Source organism: Balaenoptera acutorostrata, chromosome 1 (assembly GCF_949987535.1).
Source record: "Balaenoptera acutorostrata chromosome 1, mBalAcu1.1, whole genome shotgun sequence".
Taxonomy (NCBI): Eukaryota; Metazoa; Chordata; class Mammalia; order Artiodactyla; family Balaenopteridae; genus Balaenoptera; species Balaenoptera acutorostrata.
The window spans coordinates 68,206,549-68,225,050 of record NC_080064.1 but is presented as its reverse complement, the minus strand read 5'-3'; the positions used below and the strand labels follow the sequence as shown (position 1 = coordinate 68,225,050).

The 18,502-nt window shown below is 35.4% G+C and overlaps 1 protein-coding gene across 5 annotated transcripts in view; it reads left to right on the top strand.

The window, feature by feature from the left end:
• Window positions 1-18,502, top strand: part of ZZZ3 (zinc finger ZZ-type containing 3) — a 117,409-nt gene that overhangs the window by 55,495 nt on the left and 43,412 nt on the right. The gene's annotated exons all lie outside the window — the stretch shown is intronic.

Here is an 18,502-nt window from a genome sequence, read left to right as displayed (position 1 = left end):
TGATATAGAGAAGTAGATATTACTGTTAATACTGTGACAGCTAGTTGTATGTTGTAATTAGCTTATTAGCAAGAGTTCAGTCTGCTCTATAGTTTACATAAAGCGTTTGAGACAGATTTTTTTTTTCCTGATTCTAAATTATAAGGGGAGACTGTATCTTAAAATACTATCTGTTTTCAACCTTTGTGATAAAGGTACTTTTTAAAATAAAGAATTCCGTGTCCAGATTTATCACGATTTTGCTTAGATTTTCTTTAAAGTACTCTGGGCAATAACAAATGAATTGGAGCTATGTCTAAATCGTGAAAGGAACTGTTAACAAAAGTGCTTATCATAAATATCATGATCAGCAATAGTAAAAGATAGACTTAATCACGTTTACTTCTACAGAGTAGGCTTTTGAATAAATATCACAATCAGATTATATAAACTGTGTAAAAATACTTATTTGAGGAACCTTCTTAATGTTTTTGTTGTGGCAGCTGTCAGATCCTGCTATATATTGGATGAAAGTATCAAATCCTGCTTGTAGAATATAATAATCTTTTACCACGCATTATAGATAGTTTAGATTTGTATATGATAACATGGTGGCCTTTTAGCATAGGTCTCTTTTCTGAAAATTTTCTTCTGTTTTCTTTATAAACAGTATTTTAATATTGTGTTTAATAGATCATTTTATCTGAGCATTTTACTTATTTTGTGGAACTGTTAGCATTTTCATGTATTTGAAATGTTTGAAGTCCAGTTTGAGATGAAAAACAATTCATAAATGAAGTTTTTTCAATTTGAGATAAGTTGAGTTCTTACCATTAGTATCATATATCAGTTTTCAAAAGTAGAGTTTTTTCCCGCAGGCACTAGGAAGCAGAGCATGTGTCTTGGGGGAAATACCGAAAAGTCTGGAAGTATGCATATTTACAAAATGATATTCTGTTAATTCTATTCTTTGCTTTTTATTGTTTCTTTGGCAAAAGAGGTACTCTCTTATTAAGGGTTAACTGGTTATTAATCATGGAAAATATTTTCCCATTAGTACATTATGTTACTTTTTTGGTAAGCGCTCTTCTGGTGATTCTGAAGAATGATGTTCCTATAAAATGATTATCTAAAGATAGTGGCCATAACATTTGAAGAGTGAGGTGCATATTCCTAAACCTTTGAGGATGAGAACAATAGTTTCATGGGTTCCTTAGGATATACAGAGTACTTTGGAATTTGGATGATAGTTGCTTTATTAGGACAGTGTTCTAAGTTAAATTAGTGCCTTGTTGGGTGACTTTGGGCAACAGAATTCATTCCTTCTTGCTTTTTTGCTTTTTCCAAATCTTTTGAAAATAGCACCTTTTGACCCTTCACTTCTAACTTTTTTTTCCCCCAAAGGAAGCAGATCAGGAGAAGTGGGACGGAGAGAGAGCATGTTGATTAGCATCTTGGTTAAAGATAATTTAAGAAAAATTGGGATGAGGTGTTTGATCATATCAGATGTAATCTCTTTCAGTAAAATCCCTGTTCCTATCTAGAACCAGGAGATGGTTAGAGAAAATGTTTTGACTCTTTTTACCCAAATTGTCATTGTTGAAAATAGCATCATGATACCTGTCTAGTGCTTTTAATTCTCAAGTAAATTTCTGGCAGTTGGAAAATGTTAAAAGGTACTTTGGGGAAAGAAAGAAAAAAAAAAAAGACACTTGGGATAGATGGATTATTGTCCCCCTGCACACACAGATCTCCACCACTAGGGATTGAGTACTTCCTGATGGCCAGTTTAGAAAATACATTATGAATAGAAGACACTGAGTGTGACGTAGCTCTTTGTCTGGAGCCAGGAGGCCATAGCTCTTTGTTCCAGTTACAGTTCTTTGAATTAACATTAATTAATCAGCAACCTTCTATCCTAGCATTCATCCTATAATTTATCCATCTTGTTTGCAAGGATATCATATACACGGTCATCTAATCACTTGTAAATGTTTGAAAAGATATTGTATGTCGAGTCCTAGACTTAGACCCGATTCATGGTAATTAGGCCATAGGCCAGAGAAATGAACTTGCGGATGTTTTGGGTGCTTGCCCTGTTTCCTCTCTAGATGCCATTCCTCTTCTCCAGCATATAAACCCATAGGTGCTTTTATGTATTTATTTATCCAAATGGAGAACTCCACTGTGATCAAGGGACTAAAGAGTATCTTCTTTTCTGGTGTGATTCCAGCTGTGGAGTATTTTACTAGAATATGCCTTCTTAAAGATTAGGGGGTGGGGAATCAAAAAGAAATATACTTTATCTCAAGACACTCTCATCTTCAAGGTTGATAGAGTCTGTTAAAGTCGTAGATAATACCTAATGACTCTCTTTTTGGCCTATATAGCTGGACTAACTGAGATCATGTGCTTAACTGTGGATTGCTCTTTCTGTTTGAGAATGGACCTTTTGCTGATTTTGAATCAGAGACACTGAAACTGACCTCTAAATTTTGAAGTTCTGGTTCTAGGGAGAAAAGATATGGAAAATTTCAGGCCCTGAGATTTAATGTTCAGAGCTTTCCTTCCAATTCACAAGGCAGTCACTGGAAAATAAATTTTCAAATAAAAATGTGATTTGGTCAGTTGCCTCTGAATTCTCATTGTACAAGAATACTTAAATAAATTTGTACTTGAAGGGCCTTGGATAGCTTCATGAAAGCTTTTATGAACAGATAGAGGGTGGAAAGTCAGATTTAGGGTTTCTAGATTTCTGGGGTCTTACAAATGATTTAACTCATTGATAATATTGCTAATGTTGATATTGATTTGTAAGTTTCTAGATAATGAAAGCGTAAGAGTAAGATAGTTATTGCTCATCTAAGAGTGTTGCTCATGTAGTCTTCAGGTAAAAATCTTGTTTTCAAATCATATTAAGGAATATTACAAGAATTGTAGTTTCAAACTTGATTCTCTGGAAACATTAATGTAGTGAATAATTATGTGTCCTTCTGTTGCACAATGCTTATGAGGAATCATTTGATACTTCATCAGTTTCAGAAGCTACATAGGAAAATCCTCATCAATTCTTCTAGATTCACTACTTCCTATGAGACTGCTTTTTTATTGTTTGTCAAGGTAATTTCTTTCAAAGGACCAGAAAACTCCCAAGACTAGGGATGGATTTTGCTTAGAAAGCACTAGAGTTGTCATCCTGCCCTGGATAAAATAATTTTACATTTGTACTGTGTTTCATAATTTACAAAGTAATTTCATCTAGTTTCTCATTTGACACCCACAGCTACTTGGAAGTAGACAGCATATACTACCAGGTGGCAGTATACAGTCCCTGTTTCCTAACTCATAATCAAGGTTTTTAGGTTATTAAGGTATGATGAATTCTGGGTAGAAATGGGGTTAGAAATTCTGTCTTTTAATTGATAGTCTGAACTAGGTTCCCTGATCCAATAAAGATTTATTCCATGGACTTTTGGGATTTCTAGGTTGAGTACTCTAATGGAGCAGATCTTGGATACCCAGTTTTCAAAATTTGTTAGCACAAGTTTAAGCTCTGTAATTGTAATCATAATTATTTGGTTTTATCTGTCAGAGAATCAGCCTTATAGGTAAGTAACCTGTTTATTGAATGAAAGACTTTCATGTTCATTGTTTTTTTTAAAAAAATAAATTTTATTTATTTATTTATTTATTTTTGGCTGCGTTGGGTCTTTGTTGCTGTGCGCGGGTTTTCTCTAGTTGCGGCGAGCGGGGGCTTCTCTTCGTTGTGGTCCGCAGGCTTCTCATTGTGGTGGCTTTTCTTGTTGCAGAGCGCGGGCTCCAGGCGTGTGGGGCTTCAGTAGTCGTGGCTTGTGGGCTCTAGAGCGCAGGCTCAGTAGTTGTGGCGCACAGGCTTAGTTGCTCCACGGCATGTGGGATCTTCCCGGACCAGGGCTCGAACCCGTGTCCCCTTCATCGGCAGGTGAATTCTTAACCACTGCACCACCAGGGAAGCCCGTGTTCATCGTTTTGAAGAACATTTTGTTAGTGTGTCTGTGAAGGATAACTCCCATGTACAGTAAACTGGGGAAATATAATTACAGCTACAACTTGACTTTACATAGAGGATTTGGATAATGCGCAAAAAATAGTTTGTGGAGGGTAGTTTAGAATGCAATTAGGTATATTAAAGTCAAAAGTTACTAGGGAAGACTCATGGGAAAACACTGTGGAATACAAGAGCCAGATTGGCCCCAGTAGTTTGACACAAAGATTAATGGGAGGAGGGAGATAAGTGTCCTAAGTATAAAATTTTGGGTTGAAGTGGAGTAAGCCATTGACTAGTCAAAATATTCAGTGAATTCTTTGTTTTTTTCCTTTGAATACCAACATCTTTTATTTCAACTAATGTCAATGGTTTCCAAAAGTAACTATCTGCCTGTGATTGAACTATATTTGTACTCCAGTGTAATTTAATCTGTTCTTTTTGATTTAGGGTCATCTTTGCTGGCAGAGGTTATGTGGTGATACTTTTTCTGGCATCACTGCCAGAAGGTCTGTTTTCACCTGTGTTAAATGATTTGGGCTTCTCCGCTTTTTATGTTCGTAGAATGTGGCTTCTTTTCGATGTTCTTTTCTAAGTTCTCTGGCTTCTTATGATTTTCTTCTTAATTTTTGTTGACTTTCATTAGTCACTTGTGCTGTGATGGTACTTCTTTTTTTTTTTTTTTAATTTTTATTTATTTATTTTTATTTTTGGCTGTGTTGGGTCTTCGTCTCTGCGCGAGGGCCGTCTCCAGTTGTGGCGAGCGGGGGCCACTCTTCATCGCGGTGCGCGGGCCTCTCACTGTCGTGGCCTCTCTTGTTGCGGGGCACAGGCTCCAGATGCGCAGGCTCAGCAGTTGTGGCTCTCGGGCCCAGCCGCTCCGCGGCATGTGGGATCTTCCCAGACCAGGGCTCGAACCCGTGTCTCCTGCATTGGCAGGCAGATTCTCAACCACTGCGCCACCAGGGAAGCCCTAGGTACTTATCTTCTAATAACTCAGCCTTCCCTTCTAATTGCTTTTAGTTTTCTTTCAAATTGGAAACCAAGAATAACCAAGCTTGTAAGAATTGTCTCATGATTTTTAAGATGCACTGAGAAATTTCTTTTTGATTTAGTAAATGAGCATTACTTCATGAAATTTTTTTTTTTTTAATTGTGTGTTTTCTTGTTTGCTTCCTCTCTGATTTGGAGGCTGTGTCTTACGTAAGTTACCAGGTATCTAAATTTTGAATAAACAGTAGTTGTTTCTTTATACATGGCAATAAATACTCATTAGAAATAAAACCCATCTAAAATAATTATCATTTATTTGAGACTGATTGAAGCTTAGCCTTTAGTTGCAGGAGGTTTATTTCTGTAAATTTTTATAGTAGGCTAAAAATGTTGTATTTTTACGTATTAGTAGCCTATACCATATATACTGTTTCTGTGATGATGCATGTCATCAGGTATTATAATGTATGGTAATAAGTGGGAAGATCTGTCTGACCGTTCTACTCCTCCTCCCCACCCTCCTCCCTTCCTCCCTCTTTCTTTAGTGGAATCTCTCTACCACATTTCCTTTGCATTATTATGGAAAGCTGCTTCTACTTGTCTCTTTAATTTCTGATTTTAACAGAGGGAAATTTGTAAAGTGATGAGAGGAGACTGAGTAATTTGTTCAGGGTTCTCTCAGTAGACAGAATTCTCTGTAGTGTGTTACGATTTTATTTTCACATATCTAGTAATATTTGTGTGGTGGACACTGTAAATATGTTGTTGACGGTCTGGATTTTGTTCTTTCTTTAAAAAGTGTTGAAATTTGATCTGACAGGCAGTTAATTTACTTGATAATAAGCTTGGTCTTAATAAGGCTTATACTTTTAGCTCTGTTAGGGGAAGTCCAGAGTAGCCTGTGCTCTAGATCTAGTTTAGCCTCACATCTATGCCATGGCCTTTCTGGTGTCTCTTTTAAAAAGGTCTTTACTCTGGCTAGTTGAAACCCTAATGACTCTAGCTAGCCTCGTGAGAATACTAGTAGTTACTCTTTGCTTGGTCCTGTTTTATATGTGCAGCTTTATGTTCAGCCAAAGACTCTAGGTTTCTGTGTTCCATCCTTTTCTGTTTCGCTTCTTCTTTGGTGCTCTGTCCCACAAATTCCAGCTGCTTCAGCTTGCCCAAACTCTGTTTTCTGTCTCTCTGCTCATCCAGACCCCTTCTTATTTCATGATACTGATGGTACTTCTATGTAGAAAGTGAGTGGGATCCTAGGGCTTAGCTCATTTGTTTGCCCTGTCTCACAGGTCATAGTTCTGCTCTGCCTGTTGTCCATTGTCTAACAGTAACTGTTTCTATATTTTCTCCAGTTTTCTAGTTATGTATAGTAGGAGGGTATTCAGTGTTAGCTACTCTGTCATAACTGGAAGCGAAAATCTCTGATTTAATTTTAATATACATTAGGTGTGTTTTCTTCTCATGACACTCATGCCCAGCCTACGGTTTGGTCATTTGGAAATGATTTTTTGTTGATGCTCCTGTGACAGTGAGGGCTAGTTTTTTTTGTTTTTGTTTTTTTAAAAAAATATTTATTTATTTATTTGGCTGCGCTGGGTCTTAGCTGTGGCATGCAATCTCTTAGTTGCGGCATGCATGTAGGATCTAGTTCCCTGACCAGGGATCGAACCCGGGCCCCCTGCATTGGGAGTGTGGAGTCTTAGCCACTGGACCACCAGGGAAGTCCCTAGTTTTTAGTTACACCTTAAAAATCAGTTTAAGCAACTTCTTTTTCTAAGAAGCTTAAGTCAGAGAAATTGGAATAATAACAATTTGAATTGAAGAATGAAGGTAAAAGAAACTTGACATTGTTTTAGTTGTGTTGATGAGGTATTGTTATGGTTGAAGTAGAAGTAAAAAATTGGGTTACTGGTTGATATATACTTCAGGAGGAGGGTAAAAGAGAAAGTGACATACAAGAAGATACGAAACATTGTTTACTAGGTTTAGAATGGTAGCCATAAATGATTAAGGAGTAATGTAATGTATCTGGATTTTAGTTAGCTGTTTTTCTTAGCCCCTTCAGATCTTTTTGCTGGACCAAACTTTCTGTATTATATTTTCAGAAAGCCATGGTGAATGTTCCCTTTTTACGACTATCAGTTTAATCCAGTTTCTTGTATATATTTTTTCCTTAAATAAAATTAAATGTAGAGTATTATGCAGAAATCTATTTTGCCTGGTACCATAATTTTTATCATTTGTATTAAGTTGAAAAATTTTGGCTGAACTCTTTCTTTCTTTCTTTGCTACTTTTCACTTGTCTCACATTATCTTTCCCCATAATTTTTAAATGTATTTTTATCATGTTTTAAATAATAGGTCTCAGAATATAAGAGCATAAGATTATTTTGCTCTGCTTAAACTTTAGTTAGAGAGCAAGGGTCATGCTAAAAGTTTATTGGCAATGAGGGTAGGAAGTGTGAGTGAAAAAGATTACAATGAAAACCTAAAGTATCTTCTTAATAAACACTTGAAAACATATATATGGGTGTGAAGAGTCAGGTTAAAAGCAACAAATATAATATTTTCTGTCAAAATTAGAGGTTTTTTTAAGGCAGCAATCATGAGTAGATAATGTTTGTGTTTTTCTTTTGATTTACTTATTTTTTATTTTTGGCTGCACCACACGGCATGCAGGGTCTTAGCTCCCCAACCAGGGCTGGAACCTGGGCCCCCTACAGTGGAAGCACGGAGTCTTTTTTTTTTTAAACATCTTTATTGAAGTATAATTGCTTTACAATGGTATGTTAGTTTCTGCTTCACAACAAAGTGAATCAGTTATACATATACATATGTTCCCATATCTCTTCCCTCTTGCATCTCCCTCCCTCCCACCCTCCCCATCCCACCCCTCTAGGTGGTCACAAAGCACCGAGCTGATCTCCCTGTGCTATGCGGCTGCTTCCCACTAGCTAGCTATTTTACATTTGGTAGAGAAGCATGGAGTCTTAACCACTGGACTGCCTGGGAATTCCCAGTGTTTGTGTTTTTAAAATGCTAACTCATTTAATTGTAAAATCTCAATATTTAAAAAATTTTTATTTGTAAATTATTTTCAGAGGTTGGACTAGATTTGAGGAGTGTTCCGGTCCCCTTCCATTACTGTTTTAAACTGGTACTATGGAGCTGGGTAAATGTCTTTAACTTCTATGGTTGTCAGTTTTCTCATCTATAAAGTTGACATGATTTGATTTCTGTAATTCTAATTATTGTTTCATATATGTCTATCTAATCTGTCTATCCATATATATGATTTTGAATTCTCTTTCTCTGCTCTTCCCTTTACTTTTGGCCCTGCTCAGGCTTCAGTTGTTTACTTTCTTCATATTTTGCATGCTCTCTGGGCATTCTCACTGCTCTGAAATTGCCATCTTATATACTGATGGATTTCCAAATTTATATGTCCAGTCAGATTATTCTTGAACTTTGGACCGTTTATAAGATATCTCCATTTACATATCTCACAGTAACTCAGTAGAACATGTCTAAAGTTGAACTCATCATTGCTTCCTCCATACACACCCAATAAACAACACCATCTTTTTTACTTAGTTGGTAGGGTCTTTCATTTGCCCAGTCTAGAAAAACGTACTCCTATTTTTCTTCAGTTACTTCTTCACCATACCCTCCTCTCCCACCAATGTTGACTCAACTTTATTTCTTTATTATTAATGCCACTTTCTTAAATTAATCTTAAATTAATGCCACTATCTTCTCTTTTCTAGATTATTGGAAATGGTTCCTCAGTTGCTTTCTGTGATGCGAGTGTATGGTTTCCCCCATGGATTCCTGTATTGTAGCTGGCATAAATGTCTTTAAAATAAAACCTATTCTTTAAAATGAATTATTGCATGATTTTAAAATATTCTCCTTTACTTTCTGCCTCTCACTCTATATTTGAAACAGATTAAGCCTTTAGTTCCTTGATGATTGTATTCTTTCACTCTAGAATTTCTCATGTGCCTAACTGCCTGCTCTAGTCCACTCTTACCCCCTTTCCCTGGTTACCTTCCTTTCCCTGTCTGCAAAGGGAGAAGGCTGTCACAGTTTAGATATCATTATCTCTGTGAGATCTTTCATATCTTCCCATGACTGATTAATTACTCCTTGTGTTCTCTGTCATAGCAAATTATAATTTCCTGTAAACATGTACCGTACAGTGAACCTCAAGCTCTTTGAGGTATCCATGCCTTACTAGTTGGTTGATGTATCATCATTGATATGTCAAGCCTTATCCTGTTTTGAAAATGTCAGAAAAATTTAGCATGCTAGAAATTTTTTTATACCATTAGTTTGACTTTTAAGATTCTGAATTTATGGAGTTAGTATTAGTGATGATTTCCCTTTTTTTAACTTAAAAAAATCTAGACTTTAAATTTTCAAAAGAAAAAAAATGAATAGCCTGCATAATCATTCACATAGTTCACTAAACTCAGGAATTGGGAAGAGATAAAGGCAGGGGGTGGGGAGATAAAAGGATGTGTCTCATAATCAGGGATGGTTGTCTGAACACAGTACCTGGTTAAAATAATGTTTCTACATGGTCACATAAAAAAGTAAGCTCAGTTGTTAATACCAGACCCGAAGAGAGGAAGTCATTGTATTATAAAACAAATTTACAAGTTTGGTATGATCAGAATGTTTTATATGGCTTCAGATATATTTTTACAATCTAGAGTTTTGCCAGTAGCCTTTAGAAAGCATATGGAATGATAAGAATTTGGTTGAGGTTGTCTTTATTGAATTGAAGGACTTGAAAGAAAATGTGCATCACTGTCTATGTATGTGTGTCTGTCCTGTTATTTAAAGATTTTCATCAGAGGTTATTATCCACCTTTCTCTGTACGAACTCATAATTTTGAGTAGATACTAGAAATAATTAAATATGACAAGACATATCCTGTGCCTTTGAAGTTACTGTGAAATGATCAAATACCTTAATAGATTTGTAGTTTGCTTATATTTGAGGTGTGTTGCCTGTTAGAGTATTAGCTTATAACTAGAAATTACTAGCTTGTCGCAATTATTTGAAACTTTAATTTATTTGCATCTCCAGAATAGAAGGTGAACTTTTTAGATGTTACAGAGGATTGTTTCTTAGAGTGGGTAATCTAAAACTCTTGAGTAGGGAAAATACGTGAATCTTGGTCTGACTGGTCAGGATTTTTTCTAGATGACTGTGCAACTTTTATAATATTGACCACAATACAGTTGCACTCAGCTTCCTATTTAAGAAGGAAAACTCAAGAATTCTGTTGAATAGATTTAGAAAAACAGGTACTAGGAACAAGTTGAAAGATCATCTTTTAAGGTTTATTACCACAAGAAACCTGGAGTCTTTAGGGAGGGAAAAAAACCACATTATTTGGAAGGCTATAAAAGTGTGGATTAAAAAGAATGATACTCACATTCTTTTAAAAACTCCCTGTGAAAGCCTTTGTATGGTTCTTCAAAAGGTATTCAATTTAAATACAAAATATTAAAATCCATTAATTAGTAAGGAACCTCTTCAGGTTATTTAAAACTAGTGAGAGAAATAAAGTCAAGGTAGTCAGAGCTTGTTTTAGTAAGAACTTGCTGGTTTCAGGAATCAGAAACCCATTCAAAGTATGTCAAATAAAAAAAAAGTTTATTTTGAATAAATAGTAGACAGTCTTAAGAATATCCAATGTCAGGAAATAAAGTCTAACCAAGCCTCATGAAATTATAACCTGTCAGTATCCAAGATTATACTCTCTTACCTCTGCTTCTCTTTGTGCAGCACGGACTGTGGTTTTTCTCTTTACCAATGTTTCTTTGCACACTTTTTGCCTTCTTTCCCCCGTAATTTCAGTTTGCGAATGGCAATGACTTCCCACTGTGTTTGCCCTGATCCCCACACTGTGTGATCTTTATTCTGCAGAGCTGCTTCTCACATTCTCTAAAGAGAACCTGGTTATTGACTTTTCAGTAGATGGACTCTCCTGGGTCAGGTTTCTATCCCTGGCAAAATTATCAATGGTCAGGGGTGGAATTACTGTGGGAGGGAGGTGGGGTGGAGCTGGAGGCAGTCTGTTGTGGCGTATCCTTTCTGCAAGGATATCTTCTAGGAAAGAGGTTGGTGGGCAGTGTAGGTGGTCAAAACATGCCCATTATAGACCAGTTGGTGTTTTGGGTCAGATTGTATTCTTGATTAGTTAGATATCTATAAAATGGGTTGTGGGAACCCTCATGCATTGCTATTGGGAATGTAAAGTAAAATGGTGCACCCACTGTAGCAATCTGTTTGGCAGTTCCTTGATATATTAAACATAAAATTACCATATGATCCAGCAATTCCACTTTTAGATATATACTGAAAAGAATTTTTAAAAACACGTATTCAGATAAAAAACCCTTGTACACAGATGTTCATGGCAGCACCGTTCACAATAGTAGGAAGGTGGATACAACTCAAATATCCATAAACTGATGAATTGATTAAAAAATGAAGTTTTATCAATACAATGGAATACTATTCAGCCATACAAAGGAATGAAGTACTTTTACATGTTACAACATGATGAATTTTGAAAATATTATGCTAAGTGAAAGAAGCCAGACACAACAGGTCACATATTGTATGATTTCATTTATGTGAAATATCTAGAAGAAGCATATTCATAGAGATAAAAAGCAGGTTAATGGTTGCTAGGGGCTGATGGTTGCACAACATTGTGAATGTACTAAATGCCACTTAATTGTATGCTTTAAAATGGTTAAAATGGTGAATTTTTTATTATGTGAATTCTAACACAGTAAAAAGAATGACAAAGTATGGTTGAGGTATGTGCATACCAGAGGATGCTCAAGAAAATCCATTGGGAGATAGGAAGAAAATGCTATTTATATGTATTTTTCCTTATTCTTAAGAATTTTGGGGGTTCTTTTTATATGTTTATAATGTATATAATAAGTACAGTTAAACATATAATTTATAAGTAAGTATACATATATTGGAAGCATGTGCCAGAATTTTTATTTTATTTTTACCAGTAGAGTTGCTTGGTACAAAAATATGAAAATCATTGTTTTTAACAAGGAAAAGTCAGTTATTAATCATTAAGTTTTTGCTTAAGCGGGGAGCTTTAAAAAAATATTGGTAGATTCTCTCTTGAAATCAGGGTTATAGAATCCTAATAATACATTTAGAGAAACTGTTGGCCTCAGCTGGCATTCACTTTACAGTGAAAACAACTTTGGGTTACTTTTAGCCAAATCATGGTGATCTATTATAATTAGACTGACATTTTAAGTATTGCTATCATTCTTAAGAAGAACACCAAAGGGATCTTAGGAATTAGAGACTTGTGAATTTTCTTCATACTGGGAAATTGAAGCCAGTAATACTAATGATAATAAATATGAATACTGGTTATTTAGAGAAAAACCAGTGATTTGGGGGAGAGGAATCATGGTTTCTGCAAGGGCAAGGATGGGAAGCATGCCTAGCCAATTAATGAGAATTCTTTAAGAGAAAATTGTTAATAAGATAAAGAGAACTCAGTAATGTATAATGTATGTAGACTTAGGAGCCTTCGGGAAGGTTCCATGTTATAGTTATTTCCTTTTAAATATGTGAAAAAATATTAGTTAATTTGAAGGGGTCTTTGACATACAGGAATCACATAGTGGTTATATTGATATTAGGTAGCATGTGGCTATAAGGTAGTACTACTGATTTGCTAAGTTTTATTTAAAAAGCAAAAATAAGTAGAACATCTTTCACTTTACAGATATCAGTGCCTCACTTTAATGGACTCAACAACCATCATGCTCAAAATGTTTTTGGAACTCAGTTTGTAACAGCTTACAGAATATCCTCAGTGGCAATTATTTTTGAAGGATATTTAATTTTTACTTGGTTTCTTAATCAGGTTTGGTACAGAAATACAACATGGAGAAATAAATATACTTTGTGTCAGAAATGAAATTGTAAGTAATGAAACTGATGTTCTTTCATTCCTCACTAACCTGAACCTAATGTGACTAATGAAGTTGGCTCTGAAGAATTTCAGAAAAACTTTATAGCCATTTTGCATATGCATCATCTATCACTATCTTCTCTCCTAGATTGTGAGTTTCTTTGAAGGTGGGACCAGGTTTGTTGTACATGATGTAGTTTCTTCACATTGATTTAATCATTACCGTCTTTGTTAAAGATTCAGAATATTTTATGGATCTCTCCCCACCTCCTCTGTCTCATTTTTCTAGTCATCATTGTAAAAAATTCTGGGAAATAATACTCTGTAAAGACCATCCTACTCCTTGATTATATTCTATAGTTCTGCATCAGTTTAATTTTGAACAGCCTTTCTGACTACCCTAAGTTCATGTACTGTGATGGTGGTGGTGCCATTTTTTGGTTAAGTAGAAAGAAGGCTTCCTTGAATTATTGGGTCTGCTGATCATCAGTTGTGAAAGCAAAGAGAGAAAGAGAAGAGGGAGCAACTGGGGTTACACCATTGTGGAGATTGATGGTTGTAGATGCCTCTACCGTTGGTGCCATGCTGTGCAGTCATTCCTGCCACCCCATTCATTAAGGCTTCTTTGAAGAATGAATGTTCTTTTTACATTTGCTTGCTTCTCTGATATTAGAAGTGGATTATAACTTCTGGTCCCTTGCCCATGGTTAGACTCTGAAGCTATGTTTTGATATGAAAGTAGATAAATATAAATATTGTGAGGGATTTGGAACTTGAAGCTAGCTAGGCACACCCTGGGCTCTTCTGTTTTTTTTTTTTTTTTTTCCCCCTCCTCATTTTATTTCTCTTTGCTTTCAAGACTGTACTCACATCTGATTTTTATATCCAGTCGTCCATGTTATTTTTAATTCTTTGCTACTTTAGGATGAAGATAACAGTAGTTAATAAATCGTTTAATAAATGACTAGACTAGATCTAGGGTTCAGCGTGGTGAAAGTCAGCTCCTAGTTGTAGAAGTGGCAGCTATTATGCTAATCATCCATGTAATTAAACCTGGCTTTTATTTTTCTCTTTAGAGGAACAGCAAAATTGCTTGTTTACTATTATGACCTACTGGATAAAGAGATTTATTCTAACACTTTACAGTTGGTGTGATGATAATGGTTTCAGAGGCTGTTTTATCCCTCTAAATTTATAGGTGTAAAAACCTAGACCAGAAAAGATAAGTCATGTTCAAGATTGCAAAATTAGTGGCAGAGTTGCCACTTGTTCCATGTTTCCTGACTCTGAGACCAGGCATTTTCTACTCTTAATTTCTTATAAAAGTTTAAAATTGTTACTATTGTTATTATTTTGGTCTGCATAACAGTCCTGAGGGTGTGCTAGTCAAATTTTACCACCTCAGTGAAGAAACTATAAACTTCTCCAAAATTTTTTAAATGGACTTTAATTTTTAGTACAGTTTTAGATTTACAGAAAAATTAAGAAGAAAGTACAGAGAATTCCCATACGCTCTGCACTATTTCCTCTGTTAACATCTTATAGAAATATAATATATTTGTTATAATTAGCGAATTGATACATTTTTATTAATTGTATATAATATAGTTCAATTAACATATATATAATATATATAAAATATATTAAAGTAAACACTTTGTATTCAGAGTTCCTTAGTTCCGGAATCCCAATTAGTGTATACCACATTTCTTTTAGTTTTCGTGTCTCCTTAGGCTTCTCTTGGTTGTGGCAGTTTCTCAGACTTGTCTTGTTGATGACCTGGGCAATTTTGAGGGATACTGGTTAGGTATTATAGGTGCCTCTGTATTGTAATTTGTCTGACTTTTTCCCTCATGATTAGACTAGGGTTGTGGGCTTTGGGGAGGAAGACCACAGAGGTAAAATGCCATTTTTATCATGTCATATCAAGGGATATACTGTTAATATGATTTATTACTGTTGATGTTGAGCTTGATCATTTTACTGAGGTAGTATTTGTTAGATTTCTTATTGTAAAGTTACTCTTCTACCACTATCCATATTGTATTGTTTGGAAAGAAATCACTGCACAGCCCACACTTAAAGAGGGCAGAGCATTTACATAAATTATTTGAAATTCTTCTGCATGGGCTTTTTTTTATTCTCTTTTTTTTCATTTATTCAGTCATTTATTTAAATCAGTATGGACTCATAAATATTTATTTTTATACCTTGGGGTATAATTTAGTACTGCTTTATTTTATTGCTCAAATTGTTCCAGCTTTGGCCATTGGGAACCTTTCTGATGGCTCCTGTGTCCCATTAAGGTGATATATTTTTGTTGTGTGTATGTGTTTGTTTTTTTGAGCACTTTCTTACTTTTTGGCACTTCAAAATACTCCAGACTCATCTTGTATGTTTCCTGCCCCAGTCCTAGAATCAGCCTTCTCTGCAAGGAACCTCAGTTCCCTTTATTGGAAAATGGTATTAGAAATCAGTATTTGAGTGCTGTGAGTACTCACTGATACTAGGGTTGCTGTTGCTTTTATTTAGTGTCACAGCAGATAGAGCAAGAAAATATATGTGTATATACTAACCTGTGTATACACATAACCATAAATCTTTTTTTTTAATAAATTTATTTATTTTTATTTATTTAATTTTGGCTGTGTTGGGACTTTGTTGCTGCGTGCGGCCTTCAGTAGTTGTGGCTTGCAGGCTCTAGAGCACAGCCTCAGAAGTTGTGTCCCCCCACCAAAGAAGTGGAAGGAATAGCAGTGGAGAATAAGGAATTTTCTTTCTTTTGATTCTAATAAAATCAAGGTATTTATTACATTATTTAATACCTGGTCTTCACAAATTTATTCTATGGTTAGGACTTCAAAAGTATAATTCAGCTAAATGCAAGTGAAAACAAGCTTCTATTTAAGAGAAATATCAGTTATACTCAAATTTCTTCAGAGATGGAAGAGTTATTCCTGCATGCTGTTATATTAGGGATTGTGTGTTTAGACCAATACTTTAACAGCAGCTAGATGATGTTTTAGTCATTTACTGATGAAGGTAGAACTTGCCAACTATAACCCAAACAAGGCGGTAAAAGTAAAGATCGTCAGACACTTTTAAAATAAGGGCACACTCTGTAAATACTGATTTTCTTGGCATGGATAATTTTTGTTTTCCCTTAGCTAAGAAAAATAAATGATGTTTCTATTTTTAGTATACAGGCTAATATTTTCTAAACAGATTATATTTTTGCCTTTAGGTTTTTTTTCAGTCAAAGCCATGTAAGTGAAAAATTTTCCAGCTTAAAAAAATATTGTGTGTGTATATAATTTAAATGGAGAAAGAGCTGGTCTATAACAAACACAAGTATTCTTTAAATTTTTTTTTAACCAGAAACAACATAGGAGGCATAAGACTATGTCTAAGCGTAAAGGGAATGAGGGCTGATACTATCAAATGCTTATTGAAAGTTTTTGAGATGTGGGAAGCCTCAATTCAAACATATTTGCATTCAGAAGCGAACAGCAACGTTAGAGATCCAGGGAATGGGTGTAGAACATAAGGGATTGGTGAGTTGACTGTTCTCACATAGCTTACTAGAGATATTACTTCTGGTACATGACACTGCCTAAATTTGCTTTCTTGATTTGTAAAGACTTAAATTTAGCTCACAAATAATTTTTAAAAACATTTTTATTGGAGTATAATTGATTTACAATGTTGTGTTAGCTTCAGGTGTACAGCAAAGTGAATCAGTTATACATGTACATATATCCACTCTTTTTTTCGATTCGTTGCCCATATAGGCCATTACAGAGTATTGAGCAGAGTACCCTGTGCTATACAGTAGGTCCTCATTAGTTATCTCTTATGTATAGTAGTGTGCATATGTCAATCCCAATTTCCCAATTTATCCCTCCCCGCCTTAGCCCTGGTAAGCCTTTGTAAATAAGTTCATTTGTACTCTTTTGTTAGATTCTACATATAAGTGATATCATATGCTTGTCTTTCTCTGTCTGACTTCACTCAGTATGACAATCTCTAGCTCGCAAATAATTTTTAAAAATTGTATTGCAGTTATACATTATCTTTGCCCCTTAGTTGTTAAATTATTTCATTCATTCATCTCAACTGTAAATAGTAGTTTCTTTTCTAATATTGATAATTCTTTTTTAGAAGATATTTATTTATTTGGTTGTGCCAGGTCTTAGTTGTGGCACGCAGGATTTTTAGTTGTGGCATGCAGGAGTTTTAGTTGTGGCATGCAGGTCTAGTTCCCTGACCAGGGATCGAACCTGGGCCCCCTGCATTGGGAGCACTGAGTCTTAACCGCTGCACCACCAGGGAAGTCCCTAATACTGATAATTCTTAATGAATCTTTATTGCTTTTTAGGATTGATAGAGTGTAGCAGAATAGAGCTGCACATTAGAATCACTTACGATGTTTTAAAAATACATGAATGCCTAGACTTGCCCTAGAGATTCTGATTTAGTCTGTGGAATCTCAATCACCCCTCTCTCTCTCTTTTTTAAAAAGCTCTCCAAATGATTGTAATATTCAGCCAGGTTTGAAAATCACTGCTATATATAGGATAGTTTTAGAACCCATCTAAAAGTTTCAATACTGAGACTAATTTTATTTTTTTTGGCCGTGCTGCGGCTTGGGGGATCTTAGTTCCCCAACTAGGGATCCACCCTGAGCCCACGGCTGTGAAAATGCTGAGTCCTAACCACTGGACCGCCAGGGAATTCCTACTAATTTTTAATCATTCAACTTAAAAAGAGAAATTTCAGATTGGTTTTTCAATTAAAATATTTCATTAAAAATTTTAAATTTGGATTTCCCTGGTGGCGCAGTGGTTAAGAATCTGCCTGCCAGTGCAGGGGACACAGGTTTGAGCCCTGGTCCAGGAAGATCCCACATGCCATGGAACAACTAAGCCTATACACCACAACTACTGAGCCTGTGCTCTAGAGCCTGCGAGCCACAACTTCTGAAGCCCGAGTGCCACAACTACTGAAGCCCACGCGCCTAGAACCCGTGCTTCGCAACAAAGAGAAGCCACCGCAATGAGAAGCGCACCGCAACAAAGAGTAGCCCCCGCTCACTGCAACTAGAGAAAGTCTGCGCACAGCAAGGAAGACCCAATGCAGCCAGAAAATAAAAAATAAATAAATAAAATTAAATTTAAAAAAAAGTTAAATTTATTTTTAGGGGAAAAACTTTTAAACTTAGAACATGTATTTTCCTTTTTTCTTTTTATGACCCTTAAAAGTGAGTGCTAATCTTTAATTTGGCATCTATAATAAGATGTCTTCTGACATTTATTAAGCATAACTATTATAATCTACAATAATATTAAAAAATTCTTATATTGTTTATAAGCCATTAGATGACAGGCAGCATAGAATTTTAAAGGGCCAGTCCAAATAGCATTATGTGAGAAGTGGTTTTATGGTAACATGTTGCACTCTGATCATATTTTTATTGATTTGGTTTTATACTTTGAAGAGCAAGTAATAAGTAAATGTCTGT